This window comes from Dipodomys merriami, unplaced genomic scaffold, assembly GCF_024711535.1.
Source record: "Dipodomys merriami isolate MVZ:Mamm:240054 unplaced genomic scaffold, mDipMer1.0.p SCAF_160, whole genome shotgun sequence".
Classification (NCBI taxonomy): domain Eukaryota; kingdom Metazoa; phylum Chordata; class Mammalia; order Rodentia; family Heteromyidae; genus Dipodomys; species Dipodomys merriami.
Genome location: NW_027202938.1, coordinates 390,811 through 412,566, shown reverse-complemented (window position 1 = coordinate 412,566; position 21,756 = coordinate 390,811). Strand labels below are relative to the sequence as shown.

At 39.0% G+C, this 21,756-nt stretch overlaps 1 protein-coding gene across 4 annotated transcripts in view; it reads left to right on the top strand.

The window, feature by feature from the left end:
* The window catches only part of Fyn (FYN proto-oncogene, Src family tyrosine kinase), a 172,354-nt gene that overhangs the window by 59,593 nt on the left and 91,005 nt on the right, over nucleotides 1–21,756 (top strand). For 3 of the 4 annotated variants that reach the window (XM_070024763.1, XM_070024762.1, XM_070024760.1), the window contains exon 1: nucleotides 2,530–2,599. The exons of the other annotated variant lie outside the window; for it this stretch is intronic. The gene's annotated coding sequence lies outside the window, so the exon portion shown is untranslated. Of the gene's footprint in view, nucleotides 1–2,529; nucleotides 2,600–21,756 lie in introns of those variants that run through there. 4 annotated transcript variants of the gene reach the window in all.

Here is a 21,756-nt window from a genome sequence, read left to right as displayed (position 1 = left end):
GGAAAGTGCTTGAAGAGAAGATGGAATTCTACTGTTGTGTCTATTTGATCTGCTAGTTACCAAACCATAGGCTCACTTTGGTATGACTGATGAGAAACTGGCTTATAGTTTGGTCACTGGTGAATGCCAGAAAGTTCTTAACTAGCCTTGTCCATTTAGAAAAATTTATCTGACCAAAACGAACTTTACAACTTTGGTGGGTGAGGGAGCAGGGTTGGCGGGGGGGGGGGGGGGAGGATGGAATGGGAAGGGGAAACAAAGGAGGAGGCTAAATGCTTGATAAGAAATGTACTCATTATCTTGCCCATGTAATTGTAACCCCTCTGTACAGTATTTTCACAATAAAAAATAAATAAAAATTTATCTGTTCAAAGGCCCTGCAAGATGAGAAATTCTCAGCTCCCCTGGACTAGCTTGGGAAAACTGCTAGATGTGATGCTGCAGGAAGGCAGGATTATGTGTGTCTCATTCAGGTAGTCCATGAGCTATGTGATAATGGAATAATTGAATGTCTGATATGTTCCTAGAGTCCTATAAGTCAGCAACACAGACTAAGCATTCCATCTCTGAAGAAAAGAAGAGAGCATTTTGTTGACTGAGCTTCAGTCTTTTGTAATTTGAGTATAGGACATTTAGGTGCACAGCTACATAATGAGGACCTCATAGGCTGCCAAAGAGATATTAATATTAGCAAAACTCATGTGGAAAAGCAATATTATACTCTAATTCATTGATTGAGTCAAGCAGCCCTCATGAATGCCTTCTTACTGTGCATGCTGGTACGCATGAGAAGAATGAGAAAATGAGCATTTCCCATAAAACAGGAAGTACTTAAATAAAATATAATTTATTCATTTATTTATTTTATTTTTGCCAGTCAAGGGGCCTGAACTCTGGGCCTGGGCACTGTCCCTCAGCTCTTCAGCTCGAGGCTAGTGCTCTACCACTTAAGCCGCAGCACCACTTGTGGCCTTTTCCGCTTATGTGGTGCTGAGGAATCGAACCCAGGGCCCCGTGCATGCAAGGCAAGCACTCTACCACTGAGCCACCTTCCCAGCCCCAAAATATTTTTAAGAGAAAGAAGAATTAAAATAATACCAAGTTTGGAAAAATCAAGGTAGAAACATTATGATCATTATTAGAGTTTTGCTATAAACTATCTAGCTTTTGAAAGAAGCCCCTTCCAGTTTTGTAAAGGATGTATCATTATACTTTTCTTCTTTTGAATCCTGTGCTTTTTGTCTATTAATTTTAGGCTTTTAAAAACATTCTAAGAAATACGTCTATAGATTGTCACAGTATAAGTGATGAAAGTGATTGGGTCTCCTACTGACAGAGAGAGGACAGAAGGATCCCAGGGAGGAGACAGACCTTCTAGAGACCCAGCAGCAAGACAGGTGACTAGATTTTCCAAATCTGGTGAGAACATGTAGAAATAAAGCTGGGTGAGCTCGAGTCCCAGGCAGACATGATTTCACACATATTGTGTAGGTAAGGGGAAGTAGTGGAAGGCATGTTTGCCAAGGAAGGACTGGACAAGTTGTGCTTGGAAAGGATGCTTTGCAGAGCCCAAAAATTTGGTGGGAATGGTAGAAACTAGAGGCCAAGGGCTTGGTTTCTGCAAGGCCTGACCCAGACCATAGAGTGTCAGGATGAGAAGGCAGAGGAGCAATGAATCCTAGCACAACAGTGCTAGGATTTAGGTCCTGGTGTGCAGCAGAAGGCTATTTGAGGAGGCCTCAAGCCTGGGGAATGAGGACAATGATGATAGAAGTTTGTTTATTGAGGGCTTACAATATCCCAGGTGCTGCTAAGACTTTCCTGTATCATTTGTATACCATTCAGTTGATATTATTTAATCCTCATAGCAACCCCATGAGGTTAGTGCCATAGTCACTATGCCACAAACAGTAAAATGAAGTCTAGAAAAGTTTGCAAACTTGCTCAGGGTCTTACAGAGAACTGAGGAGAAAGGAGGGTAAAAGAAAGAAGCATAGCTTTAGGAAAAATGTTATGAGTTCAATTTTAGATACTTTTCCTTGATAATTTTAAAGGATCAAAATTCAAACCACGTATAAGCATGGTTTGTATTTGTCTTACTGTCCAGTTTTTCTTTCTTTCTTTCTTTTTTTGTCGGTCATGGGTCCTGAACTCTGGGCTGGGTGCTGTCCCTCAGTTCTTTAGTTCAAGTCTAGAGCTCTACCACTTGAGCCACAGTGCCACTTCTGGCTTTTTCTGCTTATGTTGTGCCGAGGAACCTAAGGCCTCATGCATGCAAGGCAAGCACTCTTCCACTGAGCCACCTTCCCAGCCCCCATTTTTTCTTTCTTTATTTGCTTGTAGTGAGGTAATTTGTAAATTGTTTTCATTTTCCTGTGAAAAGCAAAGGGGCAGAACTTGATAATTGGAATTCTGTATATTGATGGATATCCAAAACAGAGAAAGAGAGATCACTATTTCCAGAGAAGCACAAGGTGATTAGATTATGTCTGTTGGATGATTGGTTTTGTCTTTTGTGATATTTTTTAGGACCAGTCCTGCTGCTGTATTAGAAGACATGTGGTGTATATAAAGTTTGTGATAGTTGGTGGAAATTTTGGTATGTATTGGTGCATTTATTTCTATTACTTTTTTTTATTTCTATTACTTTTTAAAAAATAAAATGTTACTTATGTATTGGTACATTTATTTATATTACTTTTAAAAAAAATAGAGTGTTATTATTGAAGGCAAGCCATTGCCTTGGTCTGCACATCTTTTACATCTGTAAAAATCTTAAATGGAATGGAGTTTTGTAATTGAATGTCATAATGAATTGGAGCTTTCTGACAAGTGGATTTTTTTTCCTTTTTTTGCCAGTCTTAAGGCTTAAACTCAGGGCCTGGGCTTTCCCACTTGAGCCAAAGCTCTCTTCTGTTTGTTTGTTTGTTTGATGGCAGGGGGTGATAATTAGAGAAAAGAATCTCATGGACTTTTCTGCCTTTCCTGGCAAGAAACCACAATCCTCAGATCCTTAGATCCCAATCTCCTGAGTAGCTAGCCACAGGCACCAGCTTTTAAAAACTAACCTTTTTCTTCTGGTTATTAGAGTGGTGTTTTCTAACATATAAGATTGGATTTAGGAAAGAGGATGAAAGGTAAATAATATCTTGGCCAGGCCCTAGTTACTCATACCTGTAATCCTAGCTACTCAGGAGACTAAGACCCAAAGATAGAGATCTTAAGGTAGCATAGGCTGAAAAGTCCATGAGACTCCATCTCCAAAAAGTTGAGCTTGAAGGTATGGGTTTAATGGTAGAGACCTAGCAAAGCAAGCAAGCCTAGCAAGTGCTGGGCTCTGAGTTCAAACCCACCACCACCCCCATCTCCCCTCCCCCCATCAGGCCCACCACCACACAAACACACAAAAATACTTCTGTCAATTTAGTGTATGTACTAAGCCAGCTATGTAATACAAATAACAAACATACAGACCAAAAAATAGTCTCCAAAGCAGGGAACTTTGATGGCCTATACATTAAAATGAAAGAAGTAGGAAATTAGCTGCTTGAAGAATGGAAAATCATCCAACTATTAGCAAAGAGCACAAAAGTTCACACTATATAAAGTGATTTTTGAGGAGATACACAGGCTTTCACCCAGATTTGATTACTACATTGTCCACATGTGTGACATTATTATACTGTATGCCATATAGATGTGCAAATATTTTATCTTAAAATAACTAAACAGATTATTTTAGAAACACATCATTAACATTATTCCATTTCTTAATTATGATTGTGTTGATGAAGCTGTGTTTTCATGAAAAATCACAGTGCTGTATGCTAGAAAGCATAAGTTTGTTGTATGTAAATTACACCTTAATTTCTTTGTCTTCGTTTCTGAGGCAAAATCTCACTGTATAGCCCAGATTGGCCTTGAACATACAGTCTTACTACATCATCCTCCTTAGAGCTGGTATTATACGCATGTATCACCACATGAAACTTAACCTTAATTTTTAAAATGGAAAAAAATAAACTGCTAGACAAAACAACTGGTAACAACTAAAGAAGCCAGTTACCTCAACTTGTTAAACAGAAAAAGAAGGATAGAAAAGAGAAGGAGATTGGGAAGAAAGAAAAACAATGATCTAAGGAACATAATAAATATTTAGGGATTTTTTAAAATCACCTACTGCTATTAGTCTCTAAGCCCACCCTTTTTTCACATACCAGTCACCAGCTGAACTTCCCACCATTCATTCTTGTACTTTTGGTCCTCCAATGTGATGTTCATATCTTTTCTCACCCTATGAACCTCTTGGAGGAGACATCTGCTTTACCATGCCTCTCCTTTGCACATGCCAAGTAGAGAGAACTGTGTCTGAAAGGTCTGACCCAGACACATTGCCTCAGTAGATGACGTTAGTAAACACTCAAATTCGAACCTCATTCAGCACTATCAGTGCTGAGGGCTAGTGATGGGTTGTGAAGGATTTCTGTTAAGCAGTCTTCTAAGAATGGAGCTCTAAAATTTCCATTCAGGAGGATAGTGGTCCAGAAATTTGGGGGAGCAAACCTATCCTCTTTGATGTACTAAATGAAATGAGTGGGAGACAGCAGTAGTGCTATTTATTAATATTTTGAGGTAGAAATGTGTCAGGATGCCTCACATGTCAGGAAGTTTGAAATTCTTAAAATCAATAACTTGTGAATGCCTTGAAAATTTTAGACTTCGTTTTTCCTGGCCATATCAGGGGGCAGGAGACAAATAATTAAAAAAGAGAGCAGTGGTTCTCAACATGGGACAGTTTTGCCCTCCAAAGGACATTTCGTCATTTCGGAGCCAGTTTTGGTTGTTACAACTGAGAAAGAAAGTGTATACTACTGGTATATATAAGGATAGACACCAGGAATGTTGCTTAAGTATTCCAAGATGTATAAGACAGCAACATGTCCACACACACACACACACACACAATGATCCAGCCCAAAATATCAATAGTGCTGAGGCTAAGAAACTGATGTTAGCAATAATGATAAAAAAAATTTAATGCCTAAAGTAATCACCATTTTGAGGATTTACATTTTTTTAATATTTCAGCCTTGAATTATATGAATGTAAGAGTGTAAAAAAAGTTTGTTCAGTTGGGCACCAGTGATTCACGTCTAACTATTCAGGAAGCTGAGATCAGAGGATCTCAGTTCAAAGCCAGCCCAGGCAATAAAGTTGTGAGACTCTGATCTCTACTAAACTACCACAAAATTTGAAAGTGGAGCTGTAGCTCAAGTGGTAGAGTACTAGTCTTGCGCACAAAAGCTCAGGGACAGCACCCAGACCCAAAGTTCAAGCCCCAGGGCCAGAGCATGTACACACATACACACACACACACACACACACACACACACACACACACACACACACACACACACAAAGTTTGTTAAGAATTCAGAGAGCTAAAAGGCTCATAAGAAATTACCTTTTTTATTAACCCAACTCAAAGCAAATATTGCTGTAAATCAGTTCATTCAGACAGGTGGGTCTCTAGCAATTGGTAGTGAAAGATGGGTTACAAAAGATGGAAGCAAGACTCACTCACCATGGTCCTAGTAGCAACATGAAAGATGTCATTTCAGCCCTAGTTTCCATAGCTATTTGTTGTGTCTTCAAATGACCTTAGAGATGAAATGGCATTTTGGTTTGGGCTGGTTCTTCCTTTGAATCAAAAGTAGTGATTCTACTGTGATAAAAATGTGTTTAGGGAGGACAGAGATCTCATTACAGAAGACTGAGCTGGGTATTTTGGTACACAGGACTGTATTTGCACCCATTTGTTAGTAACACCACAGTGTGGTTTAAATGTGGTTTGTTGAGAGCTTTTGCAGTCCAGTATGGCTTCATTTGCTGAAGCAGAGAGATTAAAGCAACATATGTCAAGTTGTGATATAGAACAATCTACTTGAAAAGGCTTTACTTAATTATAGGGCCCATTTGGGAAGGATAACTATGCTTTTTGTGAAGTATATTTTGGGATACACTAACCCAGTTTCTAGTCCAGTAATATCTTCCCAGAAAGGGTGTGGCATATACTGTGGATATAAATATTTCCTTACCAAGAACTTTGGTATAATATCCTTTTGACTTTACTACCCTTATTTTCCATCTTTGAGTAGTCTTTCCTTTTATGAGAGTATGATGAAAATGTGTTCTAGGATGCCAGGGAAGAGAAGGATAAAAAGATTTCATTTCAAATAGTCACATCCAGAGATTTAAAGACTTTACATTGTCTGTCTGTGTTTTGAAGATGAATAGAATCTGGAGGCATATAGAAAAGGCAAATAAGTATCAGCTGAGCAACTATGAAAAATTCCACATTACCACAAAATATTGTTGTATATCTTTGGAAAAGCTGTCCATTTATAACCACCTGTCCAGCCACTCCTTTAGGCCATGCGTAAGCTCATGGGCCACTTCATTGGTGGCCGGAATAGGTATTTACTTTTACTTTTGTTTTTCTAGATGCTGCCTTTTACCTTGGCTGTTTGATCATGATCTCTTTCAGTTTTCCATTAATGTTTGAGGCTTTGGGCCTTAGTAGAGAGCAGAACTTTCTGTCTAGTCAACATTTCCTTGAGCCCACTTAAAAGTGATTGATAAATCAGATCTGCACAATGGCATTACCTTCTCTTTTTTATACACGGTGTGGAGAAAAAGAAATAAAGAGTTAAAATGGACAAATTGGTAAACACCCCCCCTCCATGGGCAATTAACTAGGAGATGGACCTATGGGTGGAAGGAGCACTTTTTTAACCTAAATTTTGAGTTGAATTAGTTAAGTGCAGGAGTATTCCAAGAAGAGGGCTGAAGGCAGCTTCTTGGAGAGGTGTCTCTGGAAAGTGATGTCTCCCAGATAAAGCTACTGTTAGCTCCCTGCATCAAAATTACCCAAAAAACTTGTTTAAGAGTGTAACTTCCAGAAGAGCACAGAGGCTCATGCCTGTGTTCTGAGGTACTTGGGAGACCTAAATAGGAAGATCTTGGTCTAAGGCTGGTGCCAGACCCTACCTGGAAAACAACTTGAAAAAATAATCAAAAGGGGGCAAGAAGTGTGGCTCTATGAGTATAAGACTTGCCTAGCAATCTCAAGGCCTTGAGTTCAGCCCCAATGTGTGGTGTGTGCGCATACACGCGTGCTGGCTCGCTCACTCTCTCTCTCTCCCTCCACCCCCCCCTCTCTCTCTCTCACACACACACACACACACACACACACACACACACACACACACACACACACAGCTCAGCTCCTTGTACCAATCCCAACTGACAGAACCAGGACCCCTATGGTGGATGCCATCCTACTAAGAGAGTCTCCAGGGGTTTTCGAGAATGCCTTTTGTGAGAATACCTTCTCCCATCCCCCTTTTCTTGGCTTTTGCTCAGAGTTTACACTTTCATGAAAGATTGTATGGAGCAATATAGTCCAATCTTTAAGAGTCCCATTTGAAAATGTTGTTTGAAAATTCAAAGAGATTAGAGATTAAAGTACTTATTTTGGGAATCAGCCCTGTGCATAGGAGGGCAGGGTGTCATCTGCTTTGTAATCCTGATCCCTGAAGTCATCCTACAATCCTTTTATCACTTGCTCGCCAAAAGAGGTGTCATTTTAATTGTAGGATAGTTTTGGTGACATCCTAAACCAGATTCTGTGAAGTGCTCAGAGGATGCCATCCTGCTCATCTGCTTCAGTAGCCCTTGGCTTTGCCATCTGCCCTCACTTTGAAATTCATACTGTGCTGTGCCTCTTATCTGTGACAACATGTCTGAACCAAGATTTCCCACTTCTTTCTGAATCAGTAGCTAGTGCATATTCTATTGTATGGCTTGATTGCCAAGACTGTAATAGATCCACCTGCGATCCAGGTGGTCAGGCCCCAGCCACACCCTGCCTCCACTGGCAGGCTGCCTGTTTGGAAGTGTATTGGGATATAATTTATATAGCTTTCTAAGTGTATAAAGAGCTGCAGTACATTTGATCTTGCTAAACGACTTCTGAGATGGTTGGAGCTAGTATTATCACTAGATAAACTCTAAAGATCCTGCATTTAGCCTGTGTTAGGGCAGGGAACATTTGGGATATGTGGACATGTTTACTACCCTTCTCTCAAGGACTAGAAGACACTGTTAGCTTGCAGTGCTATAGGTATGGGGCAGGAATGGTAAAGGTCCTACAGTACTTGGGACAGTCTCATTCAGTGAAGAGATGTCCCTGGCACAGTATCTGTAGCACCCACACTGAGAAACACGCCTCTGAGCTTGCACAGAATATGTAATGGAGCCAGACACACACCCACACTATCTGAATTCATATCCTTTGTAGCCCTCTGTGTTAAAGGCATCATGGTATTCATTTCTGCTTCCCTGGGAACCTAGAAATCGAATTTAGAGTGTTTGCAGTTATGCCACTGGTGATCTGTGCACCAGAACTCAGCACAGTATGCCGTACATGGTCACAGGCTCTGAAACCTCAGTGGCCTGGCTGGCCCTGTGCCTACCCTTCCTCCATCAGTGAAAGCCCCGTGCAGGCCAGAGGGATCATTCTGTCTTTAGGAAAGGTCAGAGATCAATAGGATGCCAAACACACAGCCTTCTATTCAGTCTTACCTGCTTAAAGCTATCCTGAGAGGGGTTTGGGTATCAGTTTCAGTAGTTTGCTTTATTGTTGTTTGCAAGGGTTTTTTTTTTAATTTTTGGAGTTTTTTTAATTATCTTACGCTTCATACCTACCATAAGAGTTACTGGGAGAGTTTTGTTTTTAAAATTTGGTTTTGCTGTCCAAGCAAAGAAATTGAGACAGTGGCTATGTTAGTTTGAATGAGCACACAGGACATTTATCAAAAGTCATAAAAAAAAAATTGACGGCCTGGAGGTGGGGCTTAGGTGTTAAGGCAGCTGAAGGCTTGGGGTGAAGATAACCTTGATGTCACTGTGGAACTTCTCACAGAGTTAAGAGGTGATGTTAGCCAATCTTTTTCCTTCTTTCCTGGTCTTTGGGGGGAGGGATTGCTGTTGTTTTCTTCCATTTCTCTCTCTTTTGCATTTTCTTTCCTAGCTTTTTATTTTGTAAAATTGCAAATATACTCACTGGGAGTACTGTTAAACAAGTGTGTCTAGCTAGGTCCATTGGCCTAAGTTCACTATTTGTTCTATATTTTCCATGTTTGTTTTATCCATCCCTCTCATATATATGTATATATAAATACATTTTACATAATTTTTCTGAACAGTTTAGAAAGTGAACATCATAAGAACTTGTCTCAAAAAAAAAGAGAAAAAATTGAAATATATTTGTTTTAAATCTATAAAATCCAGTGTGTTTTATACTTGCAGCATGTCTGAGTTTGGACAAGACACAACTTGGTATAATGTAGAGACTGGCTACCTTCTTAGACAGCATAACAAGGTATAGGTCAAAGTCTAAAGTCATACATGGCCAGGGTCTTTCAACCTCCTCAGAGAAATCTCATCCATCAGCTTTTCTGCTTTTCCTCAAATGTGAATCCCCATATTTTCATTCTCTCTGTGTCACTTTTTCCTCTGGCACTCTAATTACAGGGAGAGATGCTTGTTGTGACCATAACTGCTAGCTCAGCAGTTTCCTTCTGGTCCTGGCTGCCTAGTCCAACCCAAGAGATCAACACATGCTGCCTGTACGTAATGGTGGAGAGCACACTTGCCAGGATTCCTTTTTTCCTAGAGTAACTCAGCAGCATTTTTCAAAACCAAGTTGACTTTTATCATTCATTTCTTTTAAGCACCCCATTACCTAAATTATTAGAGTTTAATTTCCATGGGTGAGTGATAGGGACTATGATAAAAAAGAATAGTGACTCCTGGAGTTTGTACAGCAGATTTCACCCAAATGCAAACCTTGATTTGTAAGAACTGAAACTTGAAATGTTCTGACAGAACGTTTGCTACTCTTCTCATTTATGTGGGGGGGAAAAATATATGCCACCTGTTTTGTTGTCTTCCAGACATAGAGCAGGATGGATGACACCAAAACTAGCCCATGTTTTGGAAGAGAACTGAATTCCCTCTAATTTCCTTCAGTATTGTATTATTTAGGTTGTGACTAGATATTGACATTCACAGATATTGATATTCACAGATTCTCAGAAACCTGCCGTTTAAATTGCTTTAGGTGTAAAGTTGTATGTTTTGAGCTAGAGTAGCATGTTGTGGGTACTTTTTATTCATCCCTCTCACTAAAACAGTGATACACTCCCTCAAATCATGATTATTTGATTTGAAATTGTTTCCATATATGTGGATACCTATTCAATTTACAGTATTGTTCAGTAGCTGGATCTCTGCTTAATAACCAGAAATAATGTTGAATCAAGCCAACTCTCAGTACCAGGTTTTATTTCCAAGGTCGATGCTGAATAGAAATGTTTGATTTCATCTTCAATACTATTAATTGGCTGAGAGAGATAGTTGGCTTAGGAGAAAGAAAAAGAAAATGCAGTGGCCAAATAGCACTTACTTCTCAGGTCCTGAACCAGGAGATTGTATCAGTTCAGCATGTAAGAACCACCTGCTATGACTCAATGGTATCCACTTATAAAAATTCAGGGGAAATTTATTATATATATATATATATATATATACATATATATATACATATATATATCCTTATGTCTCAGTAGACTTGCCCTGAAGTAACTATTGTTGTTATTGTTGCTGTTGGGGTTTGAATTAAAGCTTCTCGCTCAGCTTTTTCTACTTATACGTGGTGCTCACAAACTTGCTGCCTTCACTTCCTCTTTTGCTAATAAGTCTCTCAATTTTTCTGCCCAAGCTGGCTTCAGACCTTTATTCTCAGATCTCAGTGTCCTGAGTAGCTAAGATTTGGAGTATGAGCCACCAGTGCCTGGCTCTGAAATTATTAATATGCATGCAATGACAGTTTTCAAATTTTGAATACCTACCACCATGGAGAATTATTTTGTCTACCACATACTCTGACATCTGTAGATAATCGTTCATTTACTCCCTAAAGACTTAAGGAGCAGCAGTAGGCAGTGGTCCTGCCCTTTAAGAGCAGAGGGACAATGAGATGCAGAGCATGCTTCAGAGGGCTTCTTTTGATGATTGTGAACAATAATCAACAGTTTAAAAGGAAAACAAAAAACAACAATAACAACAAAAAAAACAAGGCTCTTTTATTTCATGCCAGTAATCCTAATTACTTAGGAGGCTGAGAAGCAGAGGATCACAGTTCTAAGCCAGTCTAGGCAGAAAAATCTGCAGGATTCCCATCTCCAAAATAAAGCAAAAGTCAGTCTAGAGACATGGGTCAAGTGGTAAAGCATCAGCTGAGCATGTGCAAGGGCCTTAGTTGAATCCAGACACACACAAAAAGAAAGTCTTGCTAACATTGGTAGTTTGAAATGAATGCAAATACCCCTGATATGACTTAGTTTGTGTAAGGCAATCTAGTTCCAGCATAAACTCCGGTGCTTCCGTTAGGTTAAGGGTGCAGTTCAGTTCAGGAATACTGAACAGATACTTGTAGCAGTTTTGTTTTCCCCGTACTGAACTATTAGACAAAGCTATGGCTTAGAGTAGATGTCATTGCATACTATTCTCAAAATATTGCTAGGAAAAATACTAAAATGTTTGCTTTTTTCTTGGAGGGGTGTAGGGGGCAGTGATCCTGTGAATTGATTTAGGGCCTGGATGCTGTCCCTGAGTTTGCTTTTTTGCTCAAGGTTTGCACTCTGCCATCTGAACCACAGCCCCACTAATGGCATTTTGATGGTTAATCAGAGACAAAAGTCTCATGGACTTTCTTGTGATCCTCAGACCTCAGCCTCCTGAGTATCTAAGACTACAAGCATAAGCTAATGGTGCCCACATAAAAATATTTTCTTGTAGGAGAGTATTTTTTAAAGTTTGTGAGTTGTAGAGGGGAAGAAGGAAAAGGATTAAGGAATGCAGATGGAATGAATTTGATCAAAGCATTACAGGCACAGATATCACAATGAAACCACTTTGTACAGTCAATAAAATGTAAAAAGGAAAAGAATTTGAGCTATAAGAAGGGAAGAGGACGAGAGGTTAAGGAATACAGATGGGGTGAATTTTATCAAAGTGTATTATAGACATGTTGTAAATATCACAATGAAGCTCCTTTGTATAGTTAACACATGTTAATAAAAATGTAAAAGAGAAAAAGAACTTTTGAGTTGTAGAGGGGAAGAAGAGAAGGAGTTAAGGGATATAAACAGAGCTGATTTGATCAAGGTGTGTTATAGATATGTTGTAAATGCAACAATGTAGCCACTTTGTACAGCTAATGTATATTAAAAATGTAAGAAAAAGAACTGGTGAGTTCTGCTGGTATTTGCTATGGTATGATTTTCTTTTTATATTTTAGGAGTATTCTTTCTCACCTAAGCTTTAGTCTTCCTTATTTTCAATATCACTGAAGTTTTTCAAGAGAAACTAGATAAAAAAAATAAGAATAAATGATCATGGCATTCCTTCTTATGCACTGGGTAGATATTGGATTCTTGTTGTAGTTTGACTATCTTCAAAAGCTCAGCTTCCAGCTTTGTTCCTACTGCAACCATGTTGAAAGGTTGTGTCTTTAGAACTAATTACACTGTTAAGAGAGATCCATGTCTTTCTCATGGTAATAGGCTCATTCTCATGATTCTGATTTATTATATACTCAGGTCTATTTCTTCCCTATTCTCTTGCTTCTTCCCTCATTTCTTGTCATATAATCAATCTTTTCATGTGCCTTTGCACTGTTAGCCCCTAATAAGAAGCCATGCAAGGAAGTGGCACTGTGTCTCAAGTGGTAGAGTGCTCACCTTAAGCTGAAGAGCTGAGGGGCAGAGCCTAAGCCCAGAGTTCAAACCCCACTACCAACCAAAAGGAAGGAGGAGGAGGAGGAGGAGGAGGAGGAGGAGGAGGAGGAGGAGGAGGAGGAGGAGGAGGAGGAGCAGGAGCAGGAGGAGGAGGAGGAGGAGGAGGAGGAGGAGGAGGAGGAGGAGGAGGAGGGATGACGACGACGACAGCGATGACGACGAAGACGACAAGAAAGGAGGAGGGGGAGGAGGAGGAGGAGGAGGAGGAGGAGAAGGAAGAGGTGGAGGAGGAGGAGGAGGAGGAGGAGGAAGAGGAAGAAGAAGAGGCCGCCGCCACCAAGCCAAGCAAATGCCAATGACATGCTTTGAGACCTGTAGTACCATGAGCCAAAATAAACCTCTCTTCTTTACAAATTATCCAATATAAGTTGTTCTATTACAGCAAAAGAAAGTGGACCCTATTTGATTTTGTAGACAGCATTTGAGAAAGGCTGTTAATACTATAATGAGAAGGGTAACTACCTACATAAGGTGTCACTGCTCTTAGTACACACTTTCTGATTGTTACCATTGTTGGTTTCTTTGACCCTACAAGACGTTTTCAACAATTTCACTGTTGTAATAGAAAAGATCACCATGAATCTGTTCACATACTATTTTGTTTAAAAGATGAAATGATAATTCTAGAAGTGGTCTGTGCATTGGAAATTTTTGTGGCTAATTTGCCTGCTTCCAAATTCTAAAAGCAATGTAATTAGAAGGAAAAAAGTGGTGACCTGAGTGCGGCATGGAGCTTTAAATGGCAGGATGGATAAGACATTCTCTTTGGTATTGGATGTATGCTTGAAACTGAGTTCCCCCGGTGACAGCTGTGGGGTCTTGGGCTTTGCCTCTGTGAACTTCAATTTTTCTACATCCAACATAGAAGTAAAGGAGATAAGAAATGTACTAACATGATGCCAGACACTAAGAAATGCTTATTTGGTATCAGGGCTCTTCACTTTCCCGTTTTTAGCATATGTATTGATCTTATCATTCCCTTGTCTCAACCCTTTTCAAGGCTTTCTTCCTTTCCTAAGAAAGGCCTGAACACCATCACTGGGCATTCATGGCCTCCATGATCTGTCCAGTCTACCTCTCCAACACATCTAACTGCCCCCACTTTGTATTCAGTCCTGTAGGAAAACCAAAGAATCTTTAGTGCCTTTGGTAGACTTAAGGAACATTCTTCTTCCCTCTTGGACTTGGTACACCTTCCCCCACCTATTAGACTCTAAATCCAAGGTACTAACAAGGCTATTCTTAAATGCTCCCTACTTACTGCTTCCTCAGCTAGAAAATTCACCTCTATGCCCTATATACTCTGTCTTTCTTATTGTAGGTGTTTAGAAAAAAGAACAGAAGAATGTGTGGAATATGTTCTAGAACAGAGAGTACAAGCCCGAAAAACAGGTAAAAGTCACTTTCAGGAGATTATTTGTCTCAAGAAAAGGCATTTTTGGTGTATTGGTCAGCTCAGGCTGCCATAGCAAAATGCCAGAGACAGGAGTGGGGGCGGCGCTTAAACAGGAGTATTTTCTCCAAGTCTGCACACTGGAAGTCTGAGATCAAAGTGGCAGCAGGGTTGGTTTCTGGCCAGTCTGTCTCTTTGGCTTGCAGGTGGCTGCCTTCTCACTGAGTCCTCACATAGCCTTTTCTATAATGTGTACTCCCAGTGTCTCTTCTTCTTCTTTTAAGAACATCAGTCCTATTGGATCAGGGCCTACCCCTTGTCCTTATTTAACTTTAATTAAGGCCTGTCTCCAGTATAGTCACACTGGGGGTTAGGACTTAACACTAATTTTCTAAGGACACAATTCAGTCCAACACGCATGGACATAAAAAGTTCTGTCAGCTCCTGAGTGTGTTTGTGTGTTCCTGTGCATGTATTTCCTATATGTAAAGTTCCCTTTAGCCCTCCTTCTTCCCTGACCTCATTCAGGAAGGCCACAGAACTGCAAACTATTTTGCTCCCTTGGGGTAGCCTGGTTTACCCTGCCCAGTCAAGCTGCCCCCATGTGATCCCACCCACAGAGACAGCACTTCTGTCCCTGGAGAGTGCTTTGGACCAACTGTCTCACCCAGTGGTTCCACTACAGCCTCCTTCTTGCCTCCAGCTGCCAGGGAGGAGAAGCAAAAGAATGAACCTCACTCAGCAGGGAAGGGAAGCAACTAGAACCAGAGGGTGACACTTTTGTTGTAAGAGAAAGAAATGAAGCCTTCCCTTTTACTTCTGTTTTTAACATTATCCACAGGATTTTTCTTCGAAATTCCTCCTGGTTCCTAATTCCAAAAGCCCCTGAAGACATCCCTTAGCTCTACAAGTTCAGACAGTTGATAAGTGATGTGGGAGAATGCAGTCTAATTGGGTCCTTAGTTAACCCACCACTGACTTCACAGAGGGAGGCTGTTTGGTTACAAACAGTTTTTATTCGGCTAAAGCAGAGACTTCTCACACTGTGTCATCTGCCTGCAAATTAGCTGGAGGCACAAGCTTTGCATTATGCAAAGTATTTATTCTCACAATTAATATGCTGGAAAGTGTGGTTTCTCACTTTTCTGCCAGTATAGGGGTTCTCACTCAGGAGTGAACCAAATCACCTGGGGAGTTTTTACAAAATACCCAAACCACGTCCACCCTCCTCACCTCACCCCACCCAGAGTGAGAGAATGTGGGGCTCCCCAACCTGTACTACTTCCTCAGACGTTCCTTTCTCATTAAATCTTTCAAGTATAGGAAATACAGAACTCTCTTTTGTAAAACTTAATGAAATCTGGCAACCAACTGTTGTTTTTCTAAACATTTTATTTTATTGTGGGCATTTCCAAGTTTACAGAAGTAAGTAGTACAGCATAGGAGTCTGCCATGTAGCCTTCACTTAGCTACAACCATGATGAACAACCTGCCATTCTTCCCCGTCTATATCAGAATTCTTATTGTTTGTTTTTTCAACAACTGATTCAGTTTTACTTTATAGATGATAGAGGGAGAAAAAGAGACAGACAGACAGACAGAGAAAACATATCTGGAGAACTAAAATGTCCCTAACATGTTCTGAATCATTTGGTGGCCAAATGTTTCCCATATTGTATTTGCCCCCTTACAGCACTCCTAGACATAGTGGCCCATGGTTTATAAGCTCTAAGAAATCATACACCTGCACAAGTATTCCACTTTGTAAGTGTTGAAGCAGATATTCATTCCCAGAGGCATTGAAAAATGTACCTTAGAAGAATAAAGACCATAAGGAGAAAGAATAGTTGAAAGCTTTAAAGTATGGATGGATGGACAGGTACATGATAAAGCAAAGATGTCATATTAATATCAAAAGCTAGATCATATGGATGTCCAGTGAAAAACTGGTAAAACTTTGAAGTTTTTTATAACAAAAGTTTTTTGCAAGTGAAATTCCATTAAAAACAAAATTTGCCTTGACTATTGAGCAGAAACATGCAAGCTATTTTCAGATCTCTATCCTTTTGATATCTGCTCCAAAGAGAGATTTGACCCTTACTTGAATTTTAACCTAAAAAGTCACAAGCCAGGGAAGAGAATGCTTGGAGAAATAAAGAATCAGCATCTAGTGGCGAGGTCTTAGAGAATGCAGAAATCTTCTGCCAGGAGGCTGCCCAGTTGTGTGCTAGCTCAGCAACCTTCCTCACTGTCTCTATTCTTTGATGATGTTGTTTTTAATGTACTATGTGGATTTTTTTGTTTCTTTTATATGTTCTTCCCCCTATGGTATAGGCCCTGTTGTCACTGTATTTGATTCTGGTGCCCTGCATCTTGTATATACATTTTTCTAATTTGGGGAGGGGAAGGGAAATAACGAAATGCTGAAATAAGGATACAGGTTGACCCATTGTAACAATGAGATGTATAAGACCCTATGTTGAAAACTAACTTTACAACTTAGGGGGGAGCAGAGTTTATGGCGAAGGGTGGGGGAGGCGGGGGAGGGGAGGCAGAGGGAGGAGTTGGGGGAAGTGGGGAGGAAAGGGATGGTAGGGGAAAAACAAAGGAAGGGGTAACAATGCTCTATAGGAAATGTACTTGTTACCTTACTTGTATAGCTGTAACCCTTCTGTAAAGTATCTTTACAATAAAAAATATTTTAAAAAGTAAAATATTCTACAACTAGAAGAATGTTTTTCACATACATCAGTGTCTTGCTTGGTCTGACAGAAGCTCAGAGAAAAATGAAGTCTCTACTCACTCTGCCAGAGCCAATTTTTCTTCCTTTTTTGGGAGCAAGGGAAAGGGGGCTTGGGTTTTGTTCAGGTCTTAGACACCACCCCTGAGCTTTTTCACTCAAGGCTGGCACTCTACCACTTGAGCCACAACTCTACTTCCAGCTTTTTGATGGTTAACTGAAAATAAAAGTGCCATTGACTTTTCTGCTGCACTTTGTCTGGCTTCAAACTGTGATCTCCAGATCTCAGCCTTCTGGATAGCTAGGATTATAAGAATGAGCCACCTGCACCAAGCTTTACTTTTCTTCTTTTTTACCTTCTCTCATTGAACCATATAGTAAGAGTAACTGAATGAAAACTGTGGCCCCTCTGTTTTATTCCTTTTCTCTTTGGTGTTTCAGTCAGTTAGTTAAATATTTCCCAAACATGTTCTGAATGTACTGCTAGATTTTCTGGTGACAACTGTAGCAGACAACCTTTGCCATAGGAAGCTTCCATTGTAGTTGGGTAAACAAAACATACAATTGTGAGTTTAAGTATCAGGCACTCTTCCCAGCTACTTGTTGAAGACAATGAATGTATGAATAAATAGATTTATAGCATAGCTACCAAAGTCCTGAAAAGTTAGAGATGGGGGAAAATAGAAAAATCCGTAATCCTGATGAGAACGGTTTTGAAGCTCCACTTCATATCCAGATAAAGTTGCTGAGCAGGGAAGTGACTTAATGAAGGAGTGGCAAGGAATTTTTTGTACATGCCTAGCCCTGCATGCCCTGCCACTTAAGGTACTGGACTGGGCTCTGCCCTGTCCCTCACTGGTGGTGTGGGGGTCAGGAAGTAAACGTGTTCTTGGACTGGCACTGGACCCTTTCATTGTCTTATAGGGACACCAGTAGACCCCAGTCCAAATGCCCGCTGCAGAACAGAAATGAGAAAACAAGGTTCTCTGTGTAAATGTCAGTAGGGCATTTGGTGATTGTTGGCTGTTTTGACTATGATGAAACTGTACTTCATTTGTAAATGTCTGAGGAATCTCTAAAAGCTCTTGCTATATGAATTCTAGGTATTTCATTGTGATGGATTAAAAAAATAAATCCAAGGACATAAGCTAGGTAATGAGTACATTTCTTTTTGAATAGTGTTACCCTTGCTCATTTCCCTCATCTTTTCCTCTCATTTTTACAATAACATTTAAATTAAAAATAATGCCCAAATTAATATACACCTTCAGGGTAGATTAACTTGAAGTTTAAAAAAGACAAAAAACAAAACAACTCACTTATTACTCTATCATAAAGAGATAATCACATGGATTATTAGTATTTTGTCAAATGTCCCTTGCTGCTAAAAATTTAGAAATTTTAAAAATGATTTCAAATTTCACCAAGTGTTTTATATACTACTTCGTAAAGATGGTAGTTTATCATGAATATGTTTTGTGTATTTTAGTATTTTGTTCCATTATAAGAATGTAGGCTTGGAGGGATGGCCCAGATGGTAGATTGACCATCTAGAAGAATGTATCAATTAATCAGTCAAATAGGAATTAAGTGAAATAAGAAATCAATATGTTGGTTTTCTTTACTCTGGTTGTTTCAATGAGTTAGAGTTTTAACTATTTTTAGAACAACATGATAATATATTGTTTTCAGGTAACTTTATTTTTGTGGTTCTGGAGTTTGAACTTAGGGCCTCCCAGCCTCACCCCTCACCCCCACAACTTGCTGGGGAGGCAGTCTGCTACTGAGCCAAAACCCAAGTCAAATCCAAATGAATACAGAAAATTACAGTGAGTATACCTGAATATGGAGCAAGAGCCCCAAATATGAAATGGGAATTGAACTGGATCAAGTAGTTCTTAGAATTTAAATGTCATCCTGTGCTTGCTTGCAGTGAAATTTCAACACGTTCTTTTCAAGTAACCCTCAATATAATCTTCATATACATGAAGGAACCAAGTGTTCAAGACCGTTTTTAAAACTTTCTCTCTTGTCTACTTCTTGACCGGTGTCTTCTTTAATGACACCTGACCCTTCCAGATGTGGACACCACTTTGGAAGGCAAGTTCCTGCTGCCTTCCTTCTAAGCTGTAAAGAAGAGAAGGTGACAACCTAGTTTCTCATTTTAACCAGAGTTTGATTTATAGAAGCCAGGAACTTCCCGCTGTGTCTCCAGTAATAAGTGTGATTCACCACAGTTCAAGGCAACACCTCATTTTTCCTAAGTGAAATTTTTCTTTGGGAACCGTAGAATGGAGAATCCTGTAGCATTTCCCAGGAAATTGTAGTCCCTGCCTCTCAGAGTTTTGCAATATAATTAGGTTACTTGTTTTTCTTAATTATTTATATCATTCTGTGCTTATCTGGGTGACGTGCCTCTTGTAGAGCAGAAGATCAAGGTCAAGAAAAACAATCACAGTGTTCTGTTTTTTTAATCACTTTCAATAATTGTTGCTGATATACAGAATGCAATTTTTCCTATTGAAGTAATACTAGGCTGATTTCTGAAGCCGCTTTTAACAATTTCAAACCTTTGTCTATATTTCTGTTCAGTTCCTCTGTACCCAATCATATCGTCTATAAACAATGATTGGTTTTAGGTCTTTTTTTTTAAAGAAACTTTTATTTTTCTTTACTTACTACCCAGACTGGAACCTGTATTATGGTATTAAAAGAGGCAGGGATAACACATGTCCATTAGCTAGTCAGATTTTGAAGGGATTGTCACTAACATTTTGCCCTTGAGTATAATGCTTATTCTTAGGTTTTGATAAATACTTTTTTAGCATAAGAAAACTCCTTTTTGATCCTAATTTACTGAGTTGCTATTTTTTGAAAATCACAAATAAAGTATTAAATTTATTGAATTCTTTTGCTATATCTATAAGGGTTTTCTCATTAATTCAATGTGGGGGAATTATTGCCATCCATTTTCTAGAGTTAAGCCATTTTTGTGGACTAGAGATATAGCACAGGTATGAGGCCCTGGGTTTTAACCCCAGAACCACCACCAAAAAAATTGTAGTATTGGTAAAACCAGATCAGTCACATCTACAGATATGCACACACACACACACACACACACACACACACACACACACACACACACACACACACACACACATTTTATGTACTACTATTTGATCCAATTAACTAACATTTTATGTATGATTTTGTATTTGTAAAAAAATATTGCCTGTTACTGATTATTTTTGTTTTGATTTTTGTCTAAAACTCTGGGATGTCTTGAGTTTTTGTTTTAGTTTTGTTTCTTGCTCTTTTTGTGTGACTTTTTCTCTTAAGCATCTAAATCTCATGTTTATTAGTTGACTTGTCTTTGGTGGAGGGACAGTAGATGTGTGTGGGGGGGCATTACTTGGACTTGAACACAGAGCCTGGGTACTGTCCCCTAGATTTTTCACTCAAAGCTGGCATTCTATCACTTGAGTGCCACCGCTCTCCTTCCAGCTTTTGGATGGTTAATTGGAAATTAGAATCTCATCGACTTTCTTGCCTTTGCTGGCTATGAACTATGATTCTCATATCTCAGCCTCCAGAGTAGCTAGGGTTACAGGTGTGAGCCACTCCATACCTGGTAGAATCAGATTTTTAACTAAAGAATCATATTAAGATTATAAAACTAGTTGTTACTCTCCTTGTTTCAATAATTAGTTGAATTTCTCTTCGTATTTTTTATTTCATTTATTTTTTTAACTTAATAGCATACAGTTTTTCATAGTAAGCTTTTTTATCTGCAGAATCTGTAGTTATAATCTCTTAATTATTAATATTGAGAACCTTTCTGTTTTTATTAATCAGTTTTGGTGATTATTATTATTTATTATTACTTTATTATCAGTATTGGGGTTTGAACTGCTCAGTGCTTTATATTTGCCTGACAGTATAAAACTTGAGCCAAGCCATCCACCCATTACTTATTCTTATATAAGTAGCTTTCCTTTGTTAATCTTCTTTAATATATTCATTGTTTTCTGACTTTGTTAATTTTTTATCTCTTCTATTGTCCTTGAATTTATTGTTTACTTTCTGACTTCTTGAGTAGGATATTCATTAATTTTCAGTCTTTTTTTTCTTTCTAGGATAAGATTTCAGTATTTTCTTCTACATATAAATTTTAGTAGAATCTGACATTTCATCACTCATTTATAGAAGATGTTATAATATTTCCTTTTTGATGAGCTTTAGCTGTCATTTTTAAATTCCAAAATCAAAGTTTTTTTATATAGTAAGCTTTGAACAAAAAAAATACATTTGTGGTCAGAGCATGTTGTTTATATAATTCCAGTTTCATAAAATTAAAGTTGAGACTTGGTTCATAGCCTCATATGTGATCCACTTTATAAAAATATTTCATACATTTTCTCCTGGGTCTGAGAGGACATATGCCCATTAAACCAAACCTCTTAATCACATTGAAGTCTTCTCTATCCATCTTACTCCATCCATCTCTAAAAGTAAAGCAGTGCTGTTAAAATCTCACTCCAAGCTTGTCAATTCGTCCTTGTAACTCTGACGATTTTTGTTGCACGTGAGTATATCCATTGGTCAGGAGTAGTGTTAAGGAACTTTGCAGTGACTTCATCCTTTTTCCCTCAAAATGTAGGTTCTTTCCTTTAGTCTCTAAGCAACCTAGCATC